General features: G+C 36.8%; 1 pseudogene; it reads left to right on the top strand.

The window, feature by feature from the left end:
* The first annotated feature begins 2,736 nt into the window (after window positions 1-2,736).
* The window catches only part of LOC107869061, an 80,738-nt pseudogene continuing 63,616 nt past the window's right edge, over window positions 2,737-19,858 (top strand).

Raw genomic sequence — 19,858 nt, 5'->3', positions numbered from 1 at the left:
ATTCAACCTCATAAACTGGCCAACCTGAGTGACCTTAGATGAATGAGCTATAGTGATACAGGTAAGACCACAGAGGTGGGTGAGTGCGAGAGTGAATGAACTCGAGACTTGGAGTATACACGTGAAGTGAAAAGGAAGGCCTAACTAGGCTCCAAAATCAGTCCATACAATACACTCCAAGGGAGCCCACTTGAAGACTTTGACTAAGGGGTCATTTTGGACATTTCACACTATTCTTGTAATACACTATAAATACAACCTTCTAGGGATTCATTCATTTGATTTTGATGATGATAAATGTTGTATAACATTGAAATAAAAGGCCTCTCTCTTTGAGGCACAAATCTAAAATTACAACCAGGGAAATCAACTTGAGTGTGGAATCACTCGTGTTGGATTCAAGCTTAGAAACATTGGTCCTTAGGAGATCGAGATCCCTCTTGTGCCTATGTAGGAGATAGGTTAGTGTTGTGTGTAGCATTAAAGGTCCAAGGGTGTAACAATTCTTGGGTTATTAATATTATTCCCTCATTTGGTCTATCTATCTATCTTTATCTTATTTCACTTTGTAGATTCATAGTGGACTATTTTGTGTCTTTCTTGAATCCAAAATTTGTTATCATTGTGCTCATCTTGTTATCATTGTGTTGCTTTTGTTTTTGGTGTCAAATGCACCGTTGTTATCTCATATTGTTGTTGTTGTAGTGAATCTGAGAGTGGTCTCCATCTTAGTCCTCAAATCCTTAAGATTAGTGGACTGTTTTAGAGTTGTTTCGTGTTTCCGTTGTTTTTCCCATATCATTTGGTATCAAAGCCATCATTGATTTTATTCTAACAAGATCACTGTTGGGCTTGAGACTTGAAAACTACAAAAAAAAAGTTGAAAACTAAAAATTCCAGAAAAGAGAGCAATCTGGCCATGTTGTGTTGATGGCCGAAAATTATGTTTTTGTTGTGTCTTGACCGAGATTTTTACTTGTCTTTGTTGTCTCGAAGTGTTAGTTTTTTTTCATCACTAACACATTGAGTCTATATCTTGAGTTGAGTTTGAATTGTTGAGATTGTTGTTGTGACAAGTTAATGGCCATGTATTGATGTTGTTGTTCTTGACCTGTGGTGACCTTTCTTGTGGACTTGGGATGGACGTTGTTGGTATTTTTATCATTCTTGAAAATTTTTTGTATTCTTATTATTCATCACAATCTTCACCCCTTTTTAAGACCAAAACACCACACTAAAGGACTTGGTCGTTTGTTGGAAGTTTGTAGTTAACCTTGTTGTTGTTCTTGGGAGATTGTTATTGATTTTCTTGGTGATTGTTGAAGTGTTCTTGATGTTCTTCCAAAAATTCATACCTTTTTAAAATAAAGTGAAAGTTAGATCCAAAAAGGTGAAGGAAAAAGTGTGAGAACTTTGTTAGTCTTGAAAGACTTACCATCACTCACCAACAAGTCAATCACATCTCAACCACTTTCCCATAAAACAAGGATCCATGTTTTAAGGAGGAGTACAAGCCTAGTCCAAGACTTTGAGTCTTGAAATTTTAATTGAAAAATAATCTCTAAAGACTACTTTGTGTTTCCCTCTATTGAACAAGTACCACCAAAGTCAAATAAAAAATTGACCAAGACTTGAAATTGGACAACAAAAGTTGTGTGCAACCAAGACCAATACGTGGCTGCCACATCATAATGTTTTACTGTTCATGCAACATATTTAAACCCAAATTTTAGATTTCTTTGTTTCCGTTTGTTGTTTCTTATTTTTAATTTTGTTGGTTCCAATACTAATCGGCAAACTAGTACTTATCTACTAGATTGTTAGTTAGTTTTTGTGTTCGTTCATTAGTGTTACGCATTTTTTATGTTCTTTTCTCTTTTGTGAAATTGTTGTATCTTGTTGTTTCAAGTCCATAACAAATTTTGCTTAAGTCAACTCAAATGAAAATCTATTCCAGGCAAGAGTAGACTCGACCCTCAATCACTCATGAAGTACAAGTCAGCTTTTAACACTTGTGAAACAAGTGTGAGACGATCAAGTGTGCAAGAGTGTGGTGAGGTTGTTTCAAACTAACTTGTGTTTTGTTTTGTAGGTGTTCTTTTCTTTTTCTTTTAGGTACAATTACAAGGAAATCCACGGCTTTCACCTCTTAACCCATGGACAACAATGCCGCCAATGTCATTTTAGCCTACCTTGACACTATGTCCTGAAACCTAGTTATGGCAAATGAAAGGGTTTGATTGTATGATAGGTCAAAGGGAGCAAGTAGGATTCCCAGAAACACGTCAAGAGGAAGACCGTAGCTTATATGATCCACGAGGTAAAAACACTATTACCTACACTCCTATGAACTTACAATGTTGTGTTGTGGCTAGTAGTGGCCAATTAGATGTAGTTACAGATTTACCTAGAGTAGAGGTATTTGAGTCTCCCTATGGTGATACTCTTGGTGATGTTAGGTTATGTGAGGACCAAATTCTTGTTGTAAGTATGCAAGCACTAGTAGATCCTTTAGATGATGAAATTGATTCTTCTTGTAAAAATGATTTATGTCCATATAGAGCTAGGCCTTATAACTTGAACAAGGTTCTATTACCAATTGACAAGAGTACTCACACACTAGTTGACCCTTGTACGAACCAAGGTGAGTCTACTTTGGTATGTGAGTTTCTAACAACTAGTGAGGATGTGAATGAAGATCAACTTACTCATGAATTTATTGCACTACTTGAGCATATGCGTGGCGTGCTTAAAAAATCTCAAGTTAGTGATGGTTTTTATAGAGTTGATCTTGCTGGTGCACGTGGCTCTTTGAACATCTTCTGTGGTAAAATCCTTGCTAGTAGTTTTGTTCATAGAGATCATGTGTATGGAAACGTTGTAAATGATGGCATATGTCTTTTTAAGGTAGGACTTCTAGGCTGTGTCTCTCTATTCTTGAATGTTAGTCTTCTCTTAAAGGTAAATGTCATACATGGATGTGGGAGTGACATTCTAGGGGAAGGAAGGGCTAACCTCCACTTAGACCCTTGGCTACTTCGCCCATTTGACCCCGGCACCCTTCGGGAATGTGGGAATTTCTACACTTCCTACTTGATGCTTGGTCAAGATGACAAGCAATGTTTAATTGTGGATGCTAATAAAGGAAGGCAAGGTTCTTCCTTTTCTCTTTTTATTGATGATGACCTCTTCCTTTGTGCCATTTATACTAAGGTTTTCATGTTCAACACAAAGGGCCCGTGGGTATACTCCAAGTTTGTCCCACCTTTGCATGGTATGTGGTGTGTTATTTTTGCTAATCCTAACCCCTCATGTCATGAAGATGTGTGCTTATTTGTCTTCTCTTGATTTTGCAAGGTACGGATTCGAGGTCAAATCCTTTTCAAGAAGGGAAGGATGATACGGGTACGACCACGGAGGTGGGTGAGTGCGAGAGTAAATGAACCCAAGACTTGGAGCCTACATGTGAAGTGCAAAGGAAGGCCTAACTAGGCTCCAAAATCAGTCCATACAATGCACTCCAAGGGAGCCCACTTGTAGACTTTGACTAAGGGGTCATTTTAGACATTTCACACTATTCTTGTAATACACTATAAATACAACCTTCTAAGGATTCATTCATTGGATCTTGATGATGATGAATGTTGTATAACATTGAAAGACAAGGCCTCTCTCCTTGAGGCACAAATCTGAAATTGTAACTAGGTAAATCAACTTGAGTGTGGAATTGCTCATGTTGGATTCAAGCTTGGAAACGTTGGTCCTTGAGAAATCGAGATCCCTCTTGTGCCTACGTAGGAGATAGGTTAGTGTTGTGTGTAGTGTTAAAGGTCCAAGGGTGTAACAATTCTTGGGTTATTAATATTATTCCCTCATTTGGTCTATCTATCTATCTTTATCTTATTGCACTTTGTAGATTAATAGTTGACTGTTTTGTGTCCTTAAATTTGAAATTTGTTCTCATTATGTTCATCTTGTTATCATTGTGTTGCTGTTGTTTTTGGTTTCAAATACACTGTTGTTATCTCGTATTGTTGTTGTTGTAGTGAATCCGAGAGTGGTCTCTATCTTAGTCCTCAAATCCTTAAGATTAGTGGACTGTTTTGGAGTTGTTTCGTGTTTCCGTTGTTTTCCCGTATCAAATAGAAACAACACGATTAGACTGATGAGACTATGATGCCATTAAGTGAGTAAGAATATGAATAGATTGATAAACTTCGCATTAGAGATATCTCCCTGAGGCAACTAAGAATAAGTGTCACCAGTACAGAAAGCTCGAGGAGGATTAGTAGGGACAGGTAGAAATCTATGTGAGCAGCACAATCAAGAGCAAGAACCCTAGATCGGGTCTGCACTCCATAAATAGTGCAAGTTCCCTCCATATTATCCTATGGTGGAATAGAGTTCCCAGTAGAGTTTCTATGAACCTCAGATCTTCGGGGAGGCATGATCTGAAATGAGAGGAAGCTAAGAGTTAGAGAAGTTTCATAGCACTAAACTTTATAGCTTAAAATAGAACACAAGAAATAGAAACATTCCTAAATTCCTTTTAGCCTTTTCCTTATAATTGTGGCATGTCGTAAACCAATAAAAATGACTCTACTCAACATGACTCTGTGGACACCCAGCAAATCTAAATTATGCTCTAATATAGATCTTTTCACAACTTGAACTAGGGCTCGGCAGTGACGGGTATCTCAAGCCCACCATGTACTGGAGACCACCCCCTTAACCTAACCTCAAGAGCACAATAATAACAATCAAGATAAAATGGAAGCCAATCAAATAGTAATAAGAAGATGAATAGATAACATAATGAAGACTAAGATCCCAAACAACATCCAACCCACACTTGTCCGCAATATCCTCTAAAACCCAAATAACAACTATGTTGGGGCATGCCCCCGACTATGAATAAAAAGAATCTAAAAGTACTGATTCAATAAAGAAAGAATAATAAAATGATAAGGGCTTCTGAAGGATGGAGGCTTGATACTTCACAACAACTAAATAGACATGCTCAACCACCTAGCACTTCACAGGAGAAATAGAAAAGTCATTGGAACCTATATCATAAAAAAATGTATCATTCTAGGATGGTCAGTGGGATAAGCACTGTCATGTAACTCAGGGAAGGTGATAACATAATGCCACATCCAAAATTAGTCAAAACCGCATGCACACATTCATACATATATATAGGTTTCACAACCCGAACCAGGGCCTGACCGTGATGGGTATCTCATATTTGTCGTGGATTGGAGACCACCCCCTTTGCATAATTAAACAAAGAAATATACACTAGTAACGGATGAATTCCGAACAAATAAAAAGATATAATAAACGTAAGCTCAAGGAATCTAAGATATATCAATAACCAATACCTAGTCCATAGTATCCATAAAATCCTTCTAATAATTGAAGGTCATCTACGTCAGGAAAATCCCCCAGCTATAGCTCAAACCATAATCAAAGAAGTAGTCTATGATAATGAGAAACTAAAACATGTAATGAAATCTTCTGAAATATGGAAGCTCACAAATTAAACCTGACATACAAACCAATCCAATGATCACATATCCCCGCAGGAAAAGTAAAAGTATATTCGGTGCCTATATCGTGTGGGGATACAATATCCCAAGACAGTTAGTGGGTTGAAATCTAGCATGTAACTATGGGATAAAGGATAAATTAAAGCTAAGTCAAAACCAAATTAAAATCCACATATAGACAGTGTACATATATATATATATAATGCTTGTGTAGGGAACAAGGCTTAGAATGCAAGTGAAACCTTAGCCTGGACTATGTAACTCAACCGTCATAAAATGCACCCATGGGCTATATGGGTTCAACTCCCCCTTCTGAAAGGGACCCAGTACATTTTAGCCACATGAAACAGAGCTGTTAATAAAGACCTGGAAATGCCCTGACCCCATGTAAAACCTAAATACAAATATATCAATAGTGTGAACTATGCCCATGGTCATCAAGAGTAACCCTCACGTAGACTAACATGAGTTCTCTATATTTGTCCTTCAAGACTCACACCTTCACGTCTTAGCTAAGTAACCTCTTAAACCAAATTAAAACAAGTTTCAAATAACCCTCTTATAAAACCATGAAATTATACATAATATCACACTACAGGTATTTGCCTGCAAACTCATAATGATTCCATTACAATTCCATTAAATTAGGGGAAAGTCTCAACCTTATTTGTTCATTAAATCAATAGGGACAATGCCATGACCCTCTTTTTATTTATCAAATCAACTCGGGGGATTACCTTGACCACCGAGGTTTCAATTTCAGTCAAAACACGGCCAACAAGGCCTTCAAAATCCATGTTTAACCCTTTTAACAATTTATACAGTACAATAGTATGGGTAAGTAATGTCAAATCATGTGAAAAACCATATTTTAAACCAAGGCCAAAAGTAGTTTGAGGGAACAAAGTTTTCAAACAAATTTTAATACCAAAATCATCAAGTTAGGGGAATTCCTTGACCCCTATTCCAATTGCACATCCACGCACTCAATTAGTTTAAAACCCGTTGATAAAACACAACCAATGTATAATAAATCACGGTAAAATAATTTAAGAACCAAACATGCCAAAGCCCTCAACCCATGTTAAAACCCACATTAAATTTCACATCAATAATAATTTAATACATATGCTTGAAGGATAATAATTTTAAAGGTAGAGTCACATGGCTTACAGTATCACAATTATGGAGAGAATTCAACCCTTGGAAGCTAATTGCCAACCTTGAGGATCCTTAAGTGATATTGATTAATAGAATTTGAGAAAGTTTTGAGAGTTGTTTTGATTGTATTATGGATGATAATGGGGCCTTGAATAAGGTTTTAAGTTATGGTTTATTATTACAAAAAAGGGGAAAGGTACAAAGTCCCCCTAGTTGAAAGCTAAAAAGTTGTTGCTCTTGACTAAGGGTCACCCTATGACTCAAGAGGATACATTATGTCTTGTCACTAGGAGTCATAGTCTTGAATAGAAAGATGTGACACCCTCCACTAGTCTGACTACGATTAGAGTCATAGAACTCTTAATGACATATTACGACTCATATAGAGAAGTGTTAGTCACAACAAAATCAACGGACTACCATACTAGTTTGGCTACAAAAGGGGCCATACAACTTGTAAAGAGTCTATACGGTTCATTATATCCTAGCCATACTCTGGTCAGAGAGTTTAGGAAACACACTAGTCTCCTTGTGATTAGAACACTATGAATCATCATGAGTCTTTACGTTTTTTTAGGTCAAGTTATTTCCAGGGCAAAAATAAAGGCCACCTTCACTGGTCACCTACAACATTTTTCCCATGACATTTAATGACACCATATGACAAGTAAGGTTAGTCGTAGGTTGGGCAGTAAGCTCAAAGATCGGGAATTTTCCAAGGACCAAATTCCAAGGTGTTACATTCTCTACCTCCTAGGATCATTCTTCCCCAAATAATGAGTCAAGGAATCAATTAGCATGATTTAACATAGTAACACAACCACACTTTCTATTAACAAATTCAGAAAACAAAGATGTTAAGGAAAACACATACCTTAAGCACGATTACCAAAAGTGGGGAACAAAAATGGATGTTTGGACTTTATGTCCTCTCTCGCTTCTCAAGTGACTTCTTCCACCCCAGGTAAGGAATCTAATAACTCCTAACTATAACTATGCATTTCCACTATTCTCTTAGCTATGAACACAACAGTCAAATATTTCAATCTCCTAATTTCCCTGCAAAACACATAACTACAATGTCTTGAGTATATTTGCATATTTCTTATATGCCAAGGCCTAACTCAGATCTAAAGGAGCTAACATAAGACATGGGACCCTACATCATACCCCTCTAGTAATACAACTCTATTTTATCTTTATAGCAGAACAACCTTAAGTCTTAAATCGAGGAGTACTAGCCACATATCACCACAGTTTGTATCTATCAGTCACACTATTTGCACCCATCTTTACTACATGAACTTCATGGATTTCACAACTTTGATAACTATCAAAAAGGTTTCACCCCATATCCCCTTCTTAATTAATTCACATTAAAAAAGTCCATCTTACTCTTCCATCCTTATCTATAGTTTTACATCCGCTCCTTTATCTAAAGCATTACTATACTTCCATAGGCACTACCATACTACCAAAAGAAGGGTCACTACAGAACTAGAGCACAAACATCAAGAATGGCCGAGTAACTTCTAAATTATGATATCTATCAATCATACTATCAAGGTGAGACCTATAAAATAATACACGATATACTAGGCATAGAATAATTCATAGAAACCACCTATATCATGGATAAAGGGTCATCTCCACCTAAATATAACATAGAATGAGTTCCTTGGATTGGGCATAGTGAGAAACACGAGTGCAAAAATCATAGGTCATATAACATGAAGCTGAGACTTATATATTTAAGAAATAATATAGGAATTGCCGCTTGAACTATTCCCTCTCATTTTTTAGGATTGTGAATAGTCACGAGTCTGCATAAATAGCATCACTTTGAGCTAGGATATGACATAAAATTAATCAGTAGCAAATAGAAGGCATAGTCCCTTAGAACTACGTAAAAAGTGAGACATGACTTTATGGATCATGAGTGTCATACCCTAGAGTTTGAATACTTGGAAGCTTGGATTTCCGAGAATTGTTCTCGCTTCTAGTTCACGGGTTGTAGCATGGGCATAGGTTTCATAGAGAATCTCATACCTTAGGCATAGGCACAATCTTAATATGTATGACATTGGTAAAATGTACACTTAGACCAAAGTAGAAGGAATTTGCTAGAAGACAGTAGATTTATCATAACTCTTCCATGAAACTCACCACCATGAGAAAATTTAAGATCAAAATTAGTTCACCATCCGGACATCTATGTATGAAGACACTAGCCTTCAGGGATACAAATCTTAATTTCTGCAAGCCTCTGTAGCAAAATATATTACCCTGTGAGGCACCCACTCAGAAGTATGCACTTCCACACTTTTTCACTCCTTAGTATACTAGCATCAAACCTCTATTTGCATAACCTCACAACTTAATACAATTCTAAAAACTACACCAAGGGCTCACATTGTCTATCTATGTTCTCCTTACTTTAACTCGTAAAGGAACCATATTAAACTCCCTAGACTTTTCCATATTATGACACTCAATAACATGAACTAGGCGCACCTGGCATCTACACACTAAAAATCTTATCTAACAAGATGCCACCAGGGGTTTAGCATATTTGTATAAACTTAATACTCTTCTCCACTAAATGACTTAGCCCTAATTCAATGTCTTAACAAAATTTCTCAACAATAGACCTCCAGTATATCTCACAATTACCCACTCTCTAGTTCATAAGTTATCAATTAACCTAATTCACAAGTTATTAATCAACCTAATCTCTTCTACACATCAAATTAAACCTGATAATTTACTCTTATGACTCGCGCATCACTCTTCTTGAGTTACACTTTCATTACCACAATCGACTTCTAGAACTTAAACTTAGTTTCTGGTAATAATCGTGCACTACTAACAAAGAATTCTACATAATATGCTAGTCCATCAAATAGTGAGGTCACCCTAAATTAATTATTTGACTTAACTATGATTCACCAACATGTTCTTCTTCATAATAACCCTATTAAACTATCGATAATCCATACATATCCAAAGGAACCCAACTTTCTCACTAATGAAATTATAGAAGAATCTCATGGAGATAAATTGGGATGGATAAAACCCTTATTAAAAAGATCTTTCAACTTCTCCTTATGTTCATTCAAATTAATAGGAGACATCTTATAGGGAAGGATAGAGATAGAATGGGTATCTGGAATAAGATCAATCCCAAAGTATATTTCCCTATCTGAAGGAATACCAAGAGGTCATTAAGGAACACTTCAGGGAACTTACTAACCATAAGAATAGATTGCAAAGTGGCACCCTCACAATTAGAATCCTTACCCCAAAATTAATTATAAAGACGCCTATTAGAAATCAATTTCAAGGCTCTAAGATATGAAATGAACCTTTACTTAGATACTAGGGAACTACCCTTCTACTCAATCATGGGATTATTTGGGAACTAGAAACTGACCCCGTTGGTCCGTCAATCAAGAAAACCATAGCACTAGTGAAGCCAATCTATCCCCAAAATGAAATCAAAGTCTAATATATCAAAACTCTATCTGATCCAACAATGTCTCCCAACCATGGATAGATACCACATAACCCGTATATATCTTTTTAGCCATAACAGAATCACCTATCGAGGTAGACTTATAAAAGGGATCAAAAATGCACTTGGGATTGAAACCAAACTATACAACCACGTATAGGGTCACATAAGAAAGAGTAGACCCCAAATTAAGCAGACAATACTATTATGAGAGAAAATTTATAATGTACCAGTGAGAACATTAGGAGATACCTCATAATCCTAATGGGTGGCAAAAGTGTAGAGATAGTTCTGACCAATGTTGATACTAGAAGTAGCACCCTTTAGTGTCGGGGATAAAGAAGTAGAAATTGAAACCTTATTAGATCTAGTAGAAACCGTAGAAAGACACTCCCACTGCATGTGACCAAGATAACCAAATTTATAACACCAATTCCTCTTATTGTGAGACTATCCATAATACAACAGACCATGAAACTAACAAGGAAGATAGGGTGGGGCTTACTGAGCTCTACTAGCGAAAAATTTGCCCCTCCCTATTCCTCAAACCCATTGTTGACCCAAGAGAGACGATCACCAGAATACCTAAGATAAGGAGCACAAACAATTACTGGAACTCCCCTAATTCCTATACTTGATCCCCTACCTACCATCTCAATTACTATATTTTTGACACCTCTCCTACTCTGAATATCTAATTCTCTCACTCTATCTATCTCTCACTTTTTCCTAATTTCTCCTCCCACTAATGAGACCAGACTGATATGACTGAGAGGCCACTATATGTGTTAACAAATAAATAGAATGGCAGAACTCGACACTAGAATTATCACTTTAAGGTGACTGAGCATGAGTGTAACCATCTGATTAAGGATTAATGGGGATCGATGAAACTTCAAAAAGAAAATTCAAAGAAGGGACCCTTGACCAGACTTGTACCCTAAAAATAGGATGGGTTCCATCCATATTGCACTTAAGATGAATAGATGAGCCTCTATAAGCATCAAATCTTTGAGCATTCATGATCTGCAATGCGATTAGCTGGAGGTTAGAGAGTTTTCAAGTCCTTCAACTCTATAGCCTAAAAAATTAGATAATAAGAAAGGAAAGCATTCCTAAATTCTTCATAGCCTCTTTATTATAAGTGGGCACACTACACACGCATAAAATAAACTCTAAATGATAGGTGTCTGAGGACATCCAATTGATCATGAACCTAGGCTCTAATACAAACTTTGTCACAACTCACACCAGGGCCTGTCCATGACTAGTATCTTAATTCAGCTATAGATCAGGGACCACCCCCTTTGCTTAGTTAAACAAAATAATATACACTAACAGTTGATGAATTTTGAACAAATAACAAGATAAAATAAATGTAAGCTCAAGAAATCTAAGATATATCAATGACCAATAACCAGTCCATATTATCCAAAAAAATCTTTCTAATAACCAACAATATTCTATTTAGGGACAAGCCTCCGACTATAGATGAAACCAAAATAAAAAAGTAGTCTATGACAATGAGAAACCAAAACATTAAATAAAGTCTTACAAATTATAAAATCTCATAACTTTAAGATGACTCACGAGCCTATCCAACAATCACTTATCCCTGTGCAAGAAAAGTAAAAGAATTTTTGGTGCCTGAATTATATGGGGATACAGTGTTTAGAAATGATTAGTTGGTTGAGTGCTAACATTTAACTCTGGGATAAAGGATAAATTAATACCAAGTCAAAACCACAGCAAAATAAATAGGTACACAGTGTACATAGATATATATAATTATGTTGGGGTAGGGAATAGGGCTTAGCATGCAAGTAAAACCTTAGCCTGGACTATGTAGCTCAACCATCATAAAAGGAAAATAAGGGGTATATTGGTTCAGTTCCCCCTGGTGAAAGGTCCTCTGTGTGTGTTAGCTGCACGAATTGAGGTATTAAGGAAGACTAGGGAACACCCCGACCACACGTCAATCCTAGTTATAAATATATCAACAATGTGAGTCATGCACAGGGTCATCAAGACCATCCCTCATATTGGAAAACATGATTTTCTAGTATAATTCCTAAACACCTATGATTTTTGGCCCTTGAAAATTCCTTGAGCCTTGAAATCACTGCCCTATTAATGACACACCATGCGAGTTGTATGGTATGGTTATGGGTTTAGGGAATCAAGTCGAAACCAAATCAGTATGGAATTATCTAGGTTCTGTCCTGAGTAAGAGTGGCTCACTATGAGTCATTATACCATGTTATGAGTGATAGGGTTGAATCATATATTATCCAGTAACTAATTCTTTTGGGTTCTATCTTGGATATGACTAGACCATACGAGTCATATGATCAGGTCATGAGTGGGATTATGGAGTCATAATATGGATTGTGTATGGGTTTCCAACTCATTTTATTGGTGATGAATCAAGGGTATGAGTCGTATATTATGGCCATGAGTCTACGGGTCAACTCGTAGCCACATGCGGTTTTTTACATTTTTAAACTGGGGGCACTTTGGACATTTCCCACTAAAACTCTTTAAGACCCCACGTCCATATAACACTTTTTGGTTATTAATTCCATACTTTACAAGATTAAAAATCCTATTTATCCTCTCTAAATCTTCTCAAGCAAGGCAAGCTAGGGTTTCACCTATTTGGTTACCTGAGGGTCCGTGAGTCAATTTCTCTTTGTGAATCTTCATAATTTAGGCATGTTACTTTTTCCTCATTGTTAGTTTACTAAAAGCATATGTTTAAAGCATTGTTCATTAACCATTAATGGTGGTTTAAAACCAAGTTTGAGGTATTTTTAATGCATATCATTAAATATTATTTCTATGGTTTAAACTTGGATTATGCATGTTTTAATAATGGTTTTGCACATATGGGTGCATAGAAATGGTGATTTAATTTTAGGGTCATGGTTGAACCCTAAATTTAATGATTTTGGCTCCGATAACGGCATGCCCTCAACCTATTTGTGATATTGTCAATGAGAATGATATAGTCACAAGCTGAATTATATTTTTGAACTAAGGCTTTGGTATAACCATGTAATGATTTAACGAAAAAAGGGAGTCGGTGTTCCTCAATGTGTATTAATTAACAAAATGGGAGTTTTCTCCCAAAGTAAATGGAAATTATTTTGGCATAATGTGTTATCTTGTAAAGATAGTTAGTATGATGATACTAACATTGTTTTCCTTAATGTGGAATGTGTTTTAATTTATGGGAATGTGTAAAAATTATTTTAATTGGCCTTTTATAAGAGTTGTGTAGATGAGTCATGAAAGTGGATGTCCGAGCAGCCAATATTAGAAATCGCGTTTGCCGATATGGGGGTCAAAGTGACCAGGGAGGTTTGAGTCTCTCTTATTATTATTTTATTATTAGGGAGGTTCGAGTCCCTTGTAAATCATTATATGATTAGGTGATTAAGTCACAGTATATGTTAGAGGGTTCGAGTCTACCATATGCATATATATGATATTATTCTCCGATTCATTTGGCTACATGCACTAGGGACCGACTAGGGGTGAGAGATGGGGCCAATATATACTATAATATGATGCTTGAGCTACACAAGCCAATTTAAAGTTTTGAAGGCATAATAAGCCTTATTCCCTATCTCGATATTATATATATATGTATATATTTATGCATTGATTATGTGCACTGGCTTTGTATGAATTTTAAACTATTGACCATGTTATTATGTTATCATTATCCCTGATTTATATGCTATCACTCCAACCATTAACCATCTTTGAACACTGTATCCTCACGTGATGCAGGGATTGGTCATACTTCTACTCCTCGTGCTTAGTGACTTGGATTCGAGATGAGCTACGAGTCAGATTGAAGTAGTGATCTTCCATACTTTAGAAGACCCTGTTTTATGCTTATGGTTCCTTCACATTTTGATTTTCCCTTGGGTTTATTTTTTGGCTATAGTTGGGGGAATGTGGATATTCTTTGGTTTTAATTAGAGGCTTTGTCAGACTACTGTTGATATGGGTGATTTTGGTATTAGTGTCAGTATTGGTATTACTATTGGCATTGATGCCCACATCGGTTATTTTTGGTTGTAGACTTATTTTAATGTATTTAAGTCAATAGTCTCTTATCTTGTTATATGTTCAAAATTTATCTACTTCGGATGTAGTGTGTTGGTTTTGTTAGGTTTAGGGGTGATCTACTATCGAAGTGGGACTTGAGATCCCATTATGGCCAGGCCCTGGTTCGGGTCGTGACAAAGTTAGTATCAGAGCCTAGATTTTATATCAATAGCTGTCTAATAAAGTTGTGTCGAGTAGAGTCTCTTTTATGGGTGTGTATCAAGCAAAACTTATAAGGGGCAGGCTACTAGATATTTAGAAATATTTCTCTTTCTTATGGTTTTATTCAAGACATAAGAGTATAATGTCTTAAGTCCCTCTAATTCCTATTTGTTTTCGTGACAAATCATGCCTCCCCCATGATATAAAGCTCATGGAAACTCCTCTGTCCCACTTGGGGACAATACTGATGAGACATACCCTACTTATGGGGTATAAACCCAATCTACGGGTCCAGTACCTGATTACCCTCCTGGAGTTCTGTCGATCCCCTCTAGTCCACCCCAAGCTTCTCAGGATGATGTGATGAATGTGGAATTTTGTTAGTCTATTTCTATTCTGGCTCAATTAGTAGCTTCGCAGTCAGAGCATATAGCTTTCACTACACCATCTTCTGAGGCCACAAGGATTGGCCAATTTATGAGGTTGAGCCCTCCAGTGTTTATTAGTGTTAAGGTTGAGGAGGATCCTTAACATTTTATTGATGAAATGGAGAAGTTCCTCCATGTTATGCATGCTATAAATTTGGAGGGTGTCAAATTTGCTACCTATCAACTGAAAGATGTAGCACTAATGGTATGAGGAATAGGAATAGTCTAGGGGTGACGATGCTAAGTCAATCCTATGGAATGATTTCTCTAGTGCTTTTTTGGACAACTTCTATCCTAAGGAGGTGAGAAAGGAAAAGGCAGAAGAGTTTATTAATCTGAAGCAAGGTAGGATGACAGTCAAAGAGTATGCACTTAAATTCTATCAGTTGTCCTTATATGCTCCTTTGTTAGTGTCTAGCATGAGGGCAAAAATAAGAAAGTTTGCTTCTAGATTGTCCCTTGATTTGATTCTAGAAAGTAAGGTTTCCTAATTGATCAAGGATATAGACATATCCAAATTGGTCGTGTATATTTTGCAAGTCAAGAAAGAGAAGAAAAAGTAGGCTAACTTTAGGGAGAGGTATAATAAGAGGTTTAGATTTTCCATTTAGGGTAGAGGTCATCAGCAAGGTAGTAGAGATGAGGGAAAGTGGTCTAAGAAAAGTAGGGGAGTTCTGGTTCTTATTCTATTGCTAGTGCTCCTTATCCAAAGCCATAGGGTAAAAGTCGTTCTTAGCATGACAATAGATATAGCGTGAAGGGCACCCAATTTTAGGTTGGTGGGGCTTAGTCCACTCTATCATATCTTCTTTGTGCATTTTGTAGACAAATGCACCATGGGTTTTGTGAAGAAGAAAGGAATAGGTGTTTCAAATAAAGTCAAAGTGGTCACTTGCAGAGGGATTGTCTTTTTAAGGTTGCTTCTAGGGAATATAAGATTTTTGTTACCATTTTGTTAGTCCTGCACCAAAGGGTATAGATTTTACTTCTCATACTAATACTGGCCAAAATCATTTGTATTCTCTTGCTACCCGCCCAGACTCTGAGGCATCTCTCGATGTCATTACTGGTATATTATGACTCTTTTCTCGTGATGTGTATTAATTGATTGATCTGGGGTCTACTCTTTCTTATGTGACCCCATTTATGGCTATGCATTTTGGTTTTGGTCCCAAGTGTATTCCTGATCCCTTTTCTATTTCAACCTCGGTGGGTGACTCTGTGGTTACTATAAGAGTCAATAGGGGTTATGTGGTATCTGTCGGTGGTAAAGAAACTCTGGTAGATATGATATAGTTAGAAATGGTTAATTTTGATGTCATATTAGGGATGGATTGGTTGCGCTCATGCTATTCCTTCTTATATTGTCGGACCCATAAAGTTATGTTTAAATTCCCTAATGAGTCGATCATTGAGCGGGAAGGGGGTTCTCTTATGCCTAAGGGAAAGTTTATGTCATATCTCAGAGATTGGAAGTTGATTTCCAAGGGATTTCTATATCGTTTAATATGGGTTAAAGATTCCAAGTTGGAGGGTCCTTTATTCAAATCCGTTCCCATGGTTAGTGAATTTCTCGAGGCTTTTCTTGATGATGATCCTGTTTCCCTCTTGATCGGGAGATTGATTTTGGTATTGACCTTATTTCAAACACTCGTCCTATCTCTATTCCCCTAGATAGGATGGATCTAACCTAGTATAAAGAACTCAAGGAATATTTAAAAGATCAATTAGACAAGGTTTTTATCCACCCTAGTATGTCTCTATGGGGTGCTCCTATTTTGTTCATACGTAAAAAGAATGGTTCCTTTTGGGTGAGTATTGATTATCATCTGTTGAATAGGGTTATAGTAAAGAACAAATATCCTCTTCCTTAAATTAATGATTTATTTGACCAGCTTCAGAGTGCTATATTTTTTTCTAAGATATATCTTTGATTCGGGTATTATCAGTTAAAGATTAAGGAGGTGGATATCCCTAAGACTTTCTTTCAAACCCGGTTTGGTCATTATGAGTTCCTAGTCATGTCTTTTGGTTTTATCAATGCCCCAGCAATATTCATGAACTTGATGAATAGGGTTTTTTCTTAGTTTCTAGATTTGTTCATCATTAAGTTTATAGATGATATTCTGGTGTATTCCAAAAGTGAAGCAGATCATGTTTATCACCTTTGTATCATGTTGAACCAGCATTTGTATGCTAAATTTTGAAGTGCAAATTCTGGTTGAAGGCCATTACCTTTTTGGTTCATGTTATTTCTAGTGAAGGTATCATGGTGGATCCACATAAAGTTGTAGTGGTTAAGAGGTTGCCTAGTCCCATGACTCCAATCAATATTTAGAGCTTTTTGGGTTTAGCGATTACTATAGGAGATTTGTAGAGATTTTCTCGACTATAGCTGCCTCACTGACTAAATTGACTTAGAAGAAGGTGAAGTTTTTGTGGTTTGACACTTGTGAGGTTAGTTTTGAGAAGTTGAAAAAAAAGTTGACATCAGCTCTGGTTTTGAGTCTTCCTGAAGGTACTAATGGTTTTGTTTTTTATTGTAATGAGTCCCTTGTAGGACTTGGTTGTGTGTTGATGCAGCATGGTAGGGTAGTGGACTAAGCTTCTAGGCAGCTCAAAGTTTATAAGAAGAATTATCCGACTCATGACTTGGAGTTTTTGGCTGTGGTGATCGTATTGAATCTGGTGTCATTATTTGAATGGAGTCCATATGGATATCTTTTATGATCATAAGATTCTGTAATATGTATTCACTTAGAAGGAGTTGAATCTTAGGTAGAGAAGGTGGCCTGAGTTACTAAAAGACTATGACAGGGTCTCCACTATCACCCATGTAAAGTTAATGTGGTTGTTGATGCTCTTACCAGGTTATCTATGGGGATTCTAGCTCATATGGATGAGTATAAAAGAGAGTTGGTGAAAGATATTCACCGTTTGTGTAACCTTTGAGTTTGTATCTTAGACTCTAATGATGGAGGTCTGTTTGTGCAAAAGGTGGCGAAGTCATCCCTTGTTGCTGAAATAAAGGACAAGCACGTACTTGGATCATATCTCAATGTAAATTAAGAGGGATGTGGGATAGCAAAAGGTTGTGGATTTTGAGATTGGTGGAGATGGTATCTTGAGGTACCAAGGCAGATTATGTGTTCCCAATGTATATGGGTTGAAAGAAAAGATTTTGGCTGAGGCTCATGCGTCACGTTATGTCATTCATCCCAGTTTGATGAATATCATGACCTTAAGGAGATCTATTAGTGGAACCATATAAAGTGATATGTTTCTAATTTTGTAACTAAATGCATGGTGTGTCAACACTTTAAGGTGGAGCACTTGAGGCCCGGTGGGTTAACTCAAGAAATTGAGTTACCTACGTGAAAGTGGAAATTAATCAATATGGATTTAGTTACCGATCTTCCTTAGTCTCAGAATAAGTTTAATTTGATTTTGGTCATCATGGATAGGATAAATAAGTCTACTGACTTCTTGCAAGTGAGGATGAATTATTCGAGAGAGGATTATGAGAAGTTGTTCCTCCAAGATATTGTGAAATTGCATGGGGCGCTTGTTTCTATTATTTTGAATCGCGGTACTCAGTTCCCATCGTATTTTTTTGTATTTTTTTCAGAGAGGTTTGGGAACTAAGATAATGCTTATTACTGCTTTCCACTATTATTTGGATGGAAAATGGAAAGGACTATCCAGACATTGGAAGATATGCTTCATGCTTGTGTGATTGACTATGGTGATAGTTGGGTTGATCATTTTCCTCTTATAGAGTTTGCATATAATAATAGTAACCACTCTAGTATTAGGATGGCTCTGTTTGAGGTATTGTATGGTAGGAGATGAAGCTATCCTATTGGGTGATTCGAGGTTGGTGACGCAGAGATGTTTGGCCCAGATTGAATTCACCAAGAGATAGAGAAGGTGAAGGAAATTTAGGATAGACTTAGAGCTTCCTAAAGTCGCCAAAAATCTTATGTGGATGTGAGGCATAGGGAGTTAGAGTTTGAGGTAAGTGATTGGGTGTTCTTGAATATGTATCCTATGAAGGGAGTGATGCGGCTTGGGAAGAAGGGAAAGATCAGTCCCTAATATATTGGGCCGTACTTGATTTTAAAGATGTTTGGTAATGTTGTGTATGAAGTGGAGTTACCTCCGAGTTTGAGCTTCATTCATCCAGTGTTCCATGTGTCCATGTTGAGAAAGTGTTTGGGTGGTCCATCATTAATTGTGCCTATCAAGGTTGGATTCCCTATCATATGAATAGGTCCTGGTTGAGGTTTTGAATCAATAATTTTGTCGGTTGCAGACGAAGAACATAGCTTTGGTAAAGGTTCTATGAAGGAACCACAAGGTTAAAGAGGCTACTTGGGAAGCTGAATAGGACATGAATTCCAAGTATACATTCTTGTTTTCGACTACGGATTATCGTGGCTAAGGTATGTGTTATTCTTAATCTCTTACTTTCTGACTTTGTTAAAGGAAAGATTGATTTCCATGGAATATTTATTTTACAAGTTGTTAAAGGTAAGAATGGGGGAATATATGTCAAATCGTGCTTACAATTACCTTGGCCCATCATTCAAGGACGAATGATCAAAGTGAGGGAGAATTGAACAACCCTAGATTTTTGGCCCTTGAATATTCCTTGAGCCTCGTGCTTACTGCCGTATTGACGACTCATCATGCAAATTATATGGTGTGGTTATGGGTCTAGGGACCCAAGTCGAAACAAGACAAGTGTAAATTTTTCTAGGTTCTGCTCTTAGTAGAGTGGCTTACTACGAGTCGTGAGACTATGATATGAATGGTAGGTTTCAGTCTTATGTTGTCCAATGTCTAACCTTTTGGGTTCTGTCTTGGATATGACTAAACCATACGACTTGTATGATCAATTCATGAGTGGGATTATG

This window comes from Capsicum annuum, chromosome 4 (assembly GCF_002878395.1).
Source record: "Capsicum annuum cultivar UCD-10X-F1 chromosome 4, UCD10Xv1.1, whole genome shotgun sequence".
NCBI classification, from domain to species: Eukaryota; Viridiplantae; Streptophyta; class Magnoliopsida; order Solanales; family Solanaceae; genus Capsicum; species Capsicum annuum.
Note: the sequence above shows the minus strand (reverse complement) of the source record. Positions and strands in the feature narration are given on the sequence as shown.